Genomic DNA, 8,559 nt, shown 5'->3' on the forward strand with positions numbered 1-8,559 from the left:
AGAAAAAAACTATATGAAAAGATTAGCAAAGTAAAGTTAGAGTAAGGTTAGATGTTTAAAATTTTGGTCCTATTATTTTTACTAATATTAACTAGCTTAGTTTGAACAACTATTCTTGATAAAACATAAAAACTGTTGTTTACAAAAATTACATTTTTTACTTAAATTTTGTTATACTCTTTTATATACGATATAAAAATTTTGAAAAAGTTTTATGACGTACCTTAGTTTTATCTTTATTAATAAAATGAATACTTATTAAGTGGTGTACTACTACAGTTAATTATAAAATTTCAAAGATTTATTTTAAATTTAAGAAACAATTCGGCGCTTTTAAAACTAATTTTTGTGATAAGCATTCGACTAATTAATAGAACTTTGGTTGTGTTTAAAGTTTTTTGAGATAAAACAGTTTAAATATTACATTGATTTAGTTTCTGTATTAATTAACTAACTGCTATTTTCTAAGTAGGTTCTAAAATACTATTTGTTATACATTATTAAGAATTATGATTTTAATCATGAAAAAAAATTTCAATCTATGCTGTTTAAGTTAGTTAAAGTTAAATATTTAAACAACTATTCAAAATATATTTTTTCTTTAATACTATTATTTAGTTCTTGTAAACTTATTCAAAAATAGTTGTTCATTGTTATCAATAAGGTAAGGTCAACTTTTATTATATAGAGCAGGGTTTCCCAAACTCATTTTCTAAATCGCCCCCTTTTCAGAAACTTGAAAAATAATCGCCCCCAACGATTTTACAAAATAGTTTTTCTTTTGAGTACCAACTTTTGAGCCGAAAAAGTTGTGTTCGAAATGTAATTTAGTCTGGTATTTTTAAGCACGCACTTTTGGGCTGTGTTCAAAGTAGTTTACAGGGCTTAAGAAAATAAGTTACATTTGTTTTCTTATAAGCCCAAAAAAGTGTAGCATTAAAATACTAAATTATTACAACGCCTTGTATAATCTGTAATCAATCCTGTTTAGATATGAATTCTCTTGAAACTAATTAAACTTTTAGGGTAGTGATGGACAACTTTGTAGTCAGAAATTCATATTAACAAAAAAATCTTTTCTAGTTTCAACTCGTTAAAAATGTAATTGCTGGCTGCATAATTTAAAATCACAACATGAAAATTGAAAAACTCGAGCAAAATTGTAATAAAATGATTTAGTATTATTGTGATCTAGGAAATACTATTGTGAACTGAAAACCAAATTGAAAGTGTATTTCAAAGTACTAACTATCAAAAAGCTAAATTTTATTTATTTTGCACAAGTAGTTTTCAAGTTACTTAGCGGGTCGAAATTTGACTGGATCTTAACTGTACGTTACCCATCTAAAATCTTAACTTACACCTGATAATATAATTATCTCTCATATAACGAATTTTGGACATATAGAAGTTATTATTTAAGCCGCACAAAATATATAACTTATTTTATAAATAGGCATATTATAAAATTACTATACCAGAGATTAAAAATCTTTAAAAGTTTCTTATAAAAGTTAATGAACAGTTTTTTTACACATAATAAAATACATATTAAAACATAATTTCTTATCAAGTTTGAGAAAGTTTGACCGACTGGTTGATTATCTCACATAAAAAGTGGTTTCATCAACAGCTTCAGTTAATGCAGTAAAATTATTAATTTCAATGCTAAGATATATTATAAGCAAGTAAGTTGTAAAGTAAAAAACTTATTTTTAAACTTTTTAAGCTATATTTTTTGTAGTAGAATACCATTAAATAGTATTTGACTTGGAATAACCTTTAGGAAACTAAACTTTAATATTAACATTTTCTGTTTTTAGTTAAAATTAAAAAAAAATATCAAAAGTTTTACAGTTTATTCTGTGAACCGAAAGTAATCGATTAAAAAAATCTTTTAATTAGGTTAAAATTTTGTTCTGTACTGTAGCAGTCTTTTTGATGGCTTATGTGATACTGTTTAGTTTATTTTTTCTCCATTATTAGCATATAACAATTTACCAGAAGAAAATAGTGAAAAACTAAAAGCTAGTGTTGAACTATTAAAATAAACAAGACATTCTAATTGCTAATATATTTAAAATTAAGATTCAACAAAAAACAATTGTATTATTATTTTAAAATTTCTTAACATATAGATTTTTTAACAATAATAAATCAAGTTAGAAAATAAAATTGAGTATACTCTTTTACTATACTCTTGACTATACTCTTTTAAAACCAAAAAAAAATTTTGAAATAAAAAGTTTAATGGTTATCAAGATTTTTTTATTTATATAGATTAAATAGGTGATAACAAAAGTATTTCAAATAAATTTCTTTCAAACAATACTTTAATCACTATGCTATAAAACTTTTAGTGTAATGTAAAACGACAAATATAAACTACAAAATTAACCAGGTCAAAATAAAACTATTAACAGATTTAAAACATAAACCATTCAATAAATACAGTAGACTTCCGCTTGAGTTTGCACTTTGAACAAAATCAAAAAGTGCAAACTCAAAATTTATTATCATTTTTTTTACAGAATGATAAATGTAAATATGTTATATGCAATACGTTATGCATAATCATGAAATCAACTAAAACATAAAACAAACATTCATTAAAAAATTAGATCTATTTAAGCTATTAAATATTATGAATTATTTGTTTTATTAATACTTAGTTAGTAATAGACTTTATGTAAGTTATATTTTAGAAAATTTAAATTAAGATTTGCACTTTTTTTTGGGTAAAAAGGACGAACTCAAGAGGAAGTCTACCGTAATTAATATTTATTAGGCATTATGCAAACCTGTTGTAGAATAAATAACTTAGTAAAATTTTTATTATAAAATGAATACTTAAAATCAATACAAACCAGGTTAATTAAAAAGTATTTTAAAAGATCAAATAAAATTAAAAAACTTTCATAAAATAATGTCTGCTACTGAAGTCTAATATAATGTGAAGGATGAGGTTCATGACTGCTTGCAAGTTTTTCTAATCTGATTCAGAATCAGTAAAATAAAGCCTCCTTTACAAATATCTAGATAAGATCTTTTGCTCAAGATGTTGATAACTAAACTGAAAGCTTTCTCAATAACATAGCTAGAAGGAAAAACTATAAACAATAATGTAAATTCCTCTCAAATGATTGGATACTTTTCCCTTAGTTTTTGTTAAGTCCAAAAGCTTTCATATCGTTCTTTGGAAAAATTTACTTTAAGTTAAGGTCAGTTTGTAAGTCTGAGACGGTTTTCTGTAAGTCGTTTACTTCAAAAAGATCTGCTTCGAAGGGATCCATAGTTTTATTTATATCAGGGGTCGGCAAACTGCGGCCCGCGGGCCAAATGCGGCCCACAAAGGGTAAATCTGCGGCCCGCGAGCACGTTATTTTTTTGAATGGAATGCGGCCCGCGAAAGAATCTTTTGTGACCCGCGAGCATGTAAATGTGGCCTGCTGAGCAAAAATATACTTAAGTCAATTTTGTTTGATAAATGTAAGTTCGTGCATAAAATTTTAAAACAAATAAAAAACTTTAATGATTTAGCTGAAAAATGTGAAAAAGACAGGTTAGCATTCTACCAGGTTTTTTTTTCTCAATTACATAATAACTTTCTTCTTACAACAGCAAATTTTTTTCTGAAAAATGAGTGTAAAAAGTGCTTTGAATTAGTAAGATAGTTATATAATACCTATTTGGTAAAAACTAAATTCAAATGTTTTCCATTTTGTACAAAAGTAATGCATAGTAATTAGCTAAAATGTTATTTCTTTAGAGTTTAGTTTTTTTACACGTTTTTTATACCTAAGTTTCTATTAGAGATGTTTCATTTCTAAATGTTTTATTCTAGTTTATACAAAAACATTTTAAATAAGATAATAAGATGATAAAACTTAGTTTATGCATGATTTTTTAACATTATTGTTTCTACATGTAATGTCTAAGTGTGTACAGACACATTTAAAACAATATATATGACATAAGTTAAAAAAGTATTTGTTAGGTATACTTTTTGATTTTTCAAGCCAAAGTTAATTTTTATGCGTTGCATACTAATAAAAAGAGTTGCTGTTTTTTGTAACTACCTATTTAATACAAACTAGATTGAGAAATGGTATTTTATTAAGTTTGTACATTTTTAGTCAAAATGTTTCAAATTTGATCCAAAAAAAAAACAAATAAAAATTGCCACACACTACGACTATGACGATTTGAAGACTTGAAATCTCAGGCCAATTTAGTAATTTTTCAGTTTTTGACTTGAATTGTTTTTTGTATTCTGAAATATCAGGCTAGTTTTGGTCACTCGGATTGACTTTTTTGCTTTAAAGAGTGGTAAATAAGATTTATGATGTATGTTTTGTTCATAAACAGTGTTGGTTTGAATTAAAATATATTTTAAATGTTAAGCCTTTCAGCTGATATAATTTAAATATTATTTATACTAGTTGGATACATACAAATGTGAAAAATTAGTGTTGACAAAAAATCCCGGAAAAACTTGGAAGTTGACAATTTATACTTAAAAAATTTGAAAAAGCCATGAATTTGATAATTATCGAAAAAACCTGGAATTATAAAAAAATTCTACATGTAAAGTAATGAAATTTCGATTTGACACAAAAAACCTACCATATAAATATTTTTTATCAGAAAAAACATTTTAAGTATCTTAGCAGTATCTTTTAAATTATACTATTTAGGACAGTTTTCTTTATCTTTAACTTAATTATGTACTAAAAATAGAAGCAAAAAGTTGTACTTTTAAAAACTCGATATTGGTGCATTGTACCTTTGCTTTTAAAATGTCTTCACCTATTGTTTTGCTTTGTATTGGAACTAAACCTAGAAACGTTTCTAAAATGTCAAAATTAGTGAAAACACTTCTAATAGGAATTCTAAAATTAGCAATATCTGTTGTATCAGCTCTCGCATCTTAACAGATTGATTTAAATTCTACTTTGGTTTATGCGGCTTTATAATCTTCAGACATTTCATAAACATGACTTCTTGTTGATATTGAGAAAATAAACAAAAATATTTTTCTAACGCTAACACAAATTATTTAAATAAGTTTTCAACTCTCAACGGTATCTCTTTTTAATAATTACTTTTGCTTCCTTATAACTTGCCTAAACAGTTTTTTCTGATCAGTCTGTAATTACTGAAAATAAGTATCTGCGTTGTTGAAACTGACTTAAGCGATTTGTTTTTTTTTCCTCGCAGTAACTACAAACTTACGTATGATAGTACTTATAGCTCGTCTTATAATTCACATTTGCTCTTTTTAAAAGCAATATTTTTATTGCAGATAAAAAATTGCTATAATGCTCAATAAAAAATAGGTTTTTATTATTCATTAATAGCTTAATAAATTTTTCTACATTCATAAGTATAAGCGAAATATTTTTGAATTCAGACTAGGTTAAAGCTGTTTAATTTTTTTTTTTATAAAACTCAGGTTTATCTAAAACTTTTATTTCTAACCCTTTGAATAAATCTTCGAATTCTCAGAATAGTTTTTATGACTGTAGTGTAGTTTACTAATTGATTTTTGTCTATTTACTTGTTGTGCTTTTCTAAAATAATGATACTTTAGTTGTGTATTTAAGCTTGATTAACAGAAAGTTTTTAGCTTTTAAACTATTATTTAGTAAACTTTTAATAAAATTCAGAAATTTTTGCTTTTAAAGTGGCAACCGTTTAAAAGACTAGTTAATTACTAATAAGGTATTTTTTTAAATTTGAGCATTATTTATGCTAAAAAAATTGATTTAGTTTATCTACAGTATAAATAGGTATTAATTTAATTAATTACTGAATTTTCTTAAGAGTGCAAACTATCTAAGACGCCAAAACTATTTTCTAAAGTTAACACTTTTTGATATGAAAAGGTGGTTCATAATATAAAAAATGTATAAAAGTGACCAATTAATGTTTTTCCAGTTCGGATTTTATAGAGAGTTAGGTTGTAAGTAAAAAAAAGTGTTTTATTAAGTTTAATTTATTAAGTGTTTAAGAAAGTACGTAGTTTATTAAGACTTAAGTATTAAAAAATGTAAATTCTATTACAATAAATATTTATAAATTAAATAGGCATTCTATGTGTAGATAAAAGTAATTTAATGTATTTAAGTGAATAAAAGTAAAACTATCTCTGGTCTGACCAAAACAAAAGCCCAAAGATTATTCAAGTATCACTAAAACTAAAACTGTGGCCCGCGAAGATTTTGAAAACTTGAAATTTGGCCCGCGAGCACCAACTGCCTGCCGACCCCTGATCTAAATGATAGCTTTTTTGTGTCAAATCGAAACTTTACTATTTAATATGTTGAAATTGTTAAAAATTCCAGATTTTTTTAGTTTTTTTTTTGCCTAAATTGACAAATTCAAGGTTTTTCCAAGTTTCTAGGTAAATTGGCAACCCTGTAAATGTTTATTTCTTAGTCTAACTTAGTGATTTTTCAAAAAATAATTTGAAATTTCATGAGGTGATTTAACTATCACCTCATGATGTTTCCAATAAAAAAAAAGTATACAGGGTTGCCAGTTAACCTAGAAATCTAATAATATATAACATAGATGTTACAACTCATACATAATCCCAAATAACATATATGTCAGGTTAGAAAATGGTGAGAGGGATTCCGATCGTCTATGATCTATGTAATTGTTAAATAAAAAAATATATGAATGAAAATATGTAATTTACTTGAAAGTAGGAGTCATAAGTACTTGATTTATTTCTCTATATTTAACATAAACAAAATAAACTTTTTAAGTTTAAGTTTAATCTCAGGGTCAAATACTTAATAGCAAGCTAAAATTAGTAAAATAGCTATATAAAACGTAAAAATTTTATGACAGCCCAAAATTTTAAAATTGCCCCTTTTCGCCCCCTTACTAGTTATCGCCCACCCTTTCGCCCCCTTACTAATTATCGCCCCTCGATTTACTAAAATCGCCCCCAGGGGGGCGATAACGCCCACTTTGGGAAACCCTGATATAGAGTATTGACAGTCTTGTTTATGTTAAGTGGTTTAAAATATAAACGTTAAGAATATAGAGATAAATAAAATTAGTAGTAAAAAAATCTAAAAGTTATAGTATTTTTAACTTGATTTAAGTAAAATCAATATTTCTTTTATAACATAACATAGTTTATATTTTGAAATTCTTAAACAGCTGTAATAAAAAACAGCTTAAAAATATGTACATTACTGCAAAGTTAAAAAAAACTAAATCATGCAGATAATATGAAGAATCTAAAGTAACAAATTATAAATCGTGCAAAATACAATCACCAACTAAAAACACAGAGTTCGTGTTTTAAAATTTTACCTCACTACCAGGTGAGAAAGGTTGGAAGAAAATTGTTACATAATATTAAGATATACGAAAATAAGTATATTTTTATAATAAAATACTTTGTTTTCAGTATTATATATAGAATTGATAAACTGTCTTAAAACCAGCTTTTAATTTAGATTAGTTATAATGAGATAAAATGATGTGATTTAAAAGTAAAATGAAATATTGATATTATACGAAGTTAATTGTATTAATTTTGTGGTGAGTAATAATTCCACAATAAAGAGCTCAACTATAAAGTAGTAAAAAACATTGATTAGAAAATTTCAAATTTAGAGTTTTTTTTCTACACAGTGTTTCATGAAATTTTTTTTGCATTCTTTGTGTTTGCAAGAAACACTGTTTAGAATAAAAACTTTCAATTTTAAATTGTCTATATAATATTATACGAAGTTAGTCATAACAGTGGACCTCAATATGAGCTTTTCTAAATCAACACATTGTAACAAAACATTACTAATTGTGAAATCAGCTGTGCCGCCAGGAGCCTATAATTACCAGTATATTTAAACTAATGCTTCTCAAAATATCTCTGTTATATATAGTCAGTGAAAAAAAAATTGTAATTTCAGTGTACATTCTTACTTCATTAAAATACTTGTTTATATTAAACTTATTAAATAATTCCATTACTCAAAATACTTTTTTTATTTGCTAAAAACTTATTCTTGTTATTATATCTTAAAATACTTTATGCTATGATTGAACTTAATCTTTTTTTTTGCTTTACATTCTAGTATAACTTCTTAAACAAAGTATCTATAAACTTTTTATAGTCTGTTTGAAACAGTAAAAGAATATTTTACATTTTAAATTCTCATCAAACGGATCACTAAAATAGACTATTTTCATAGCAAAATAAGTTTTAATTTGTAAGGAAAAACTTATTTTTCAAAATTATAATTACTTATATCTACTTTCATAATAAAAACTTAAAACAAAGATTCAACTTTCGTGTTAGAAACGTAAAAACTCAAGAAGTTTAATTTGCTTAATTAAAATTTATTAAAACTTTATTACAATATAGTAATTGTCTAAATGAAAACTTTTGTGCCAATTGTTTTAAGTTAGGATTAGAAAATAGAACCTTTAATTGTTCAGTACATGTAAATTTCAAAAATTTAAAACTATAAGCTTAAGATACCATTGCCATTTAAGGGGTAAATTTAAAATTTTTAAAACTAAAAAAAAAAC

Source organism: Thalia democratica, chromosome 3 (genome assembly GCF_965202585.1).
Source record: "Thalia democratica chromosome 3, ktThaDemo2.hap1.1, whole genome shotgun sequence".
Taxonomy (NCBI): Eukaryota; Metazoa; Chordata; class Thaliacea; order Salpida; family Salpidae; genus Thalia; species Thalia democratica.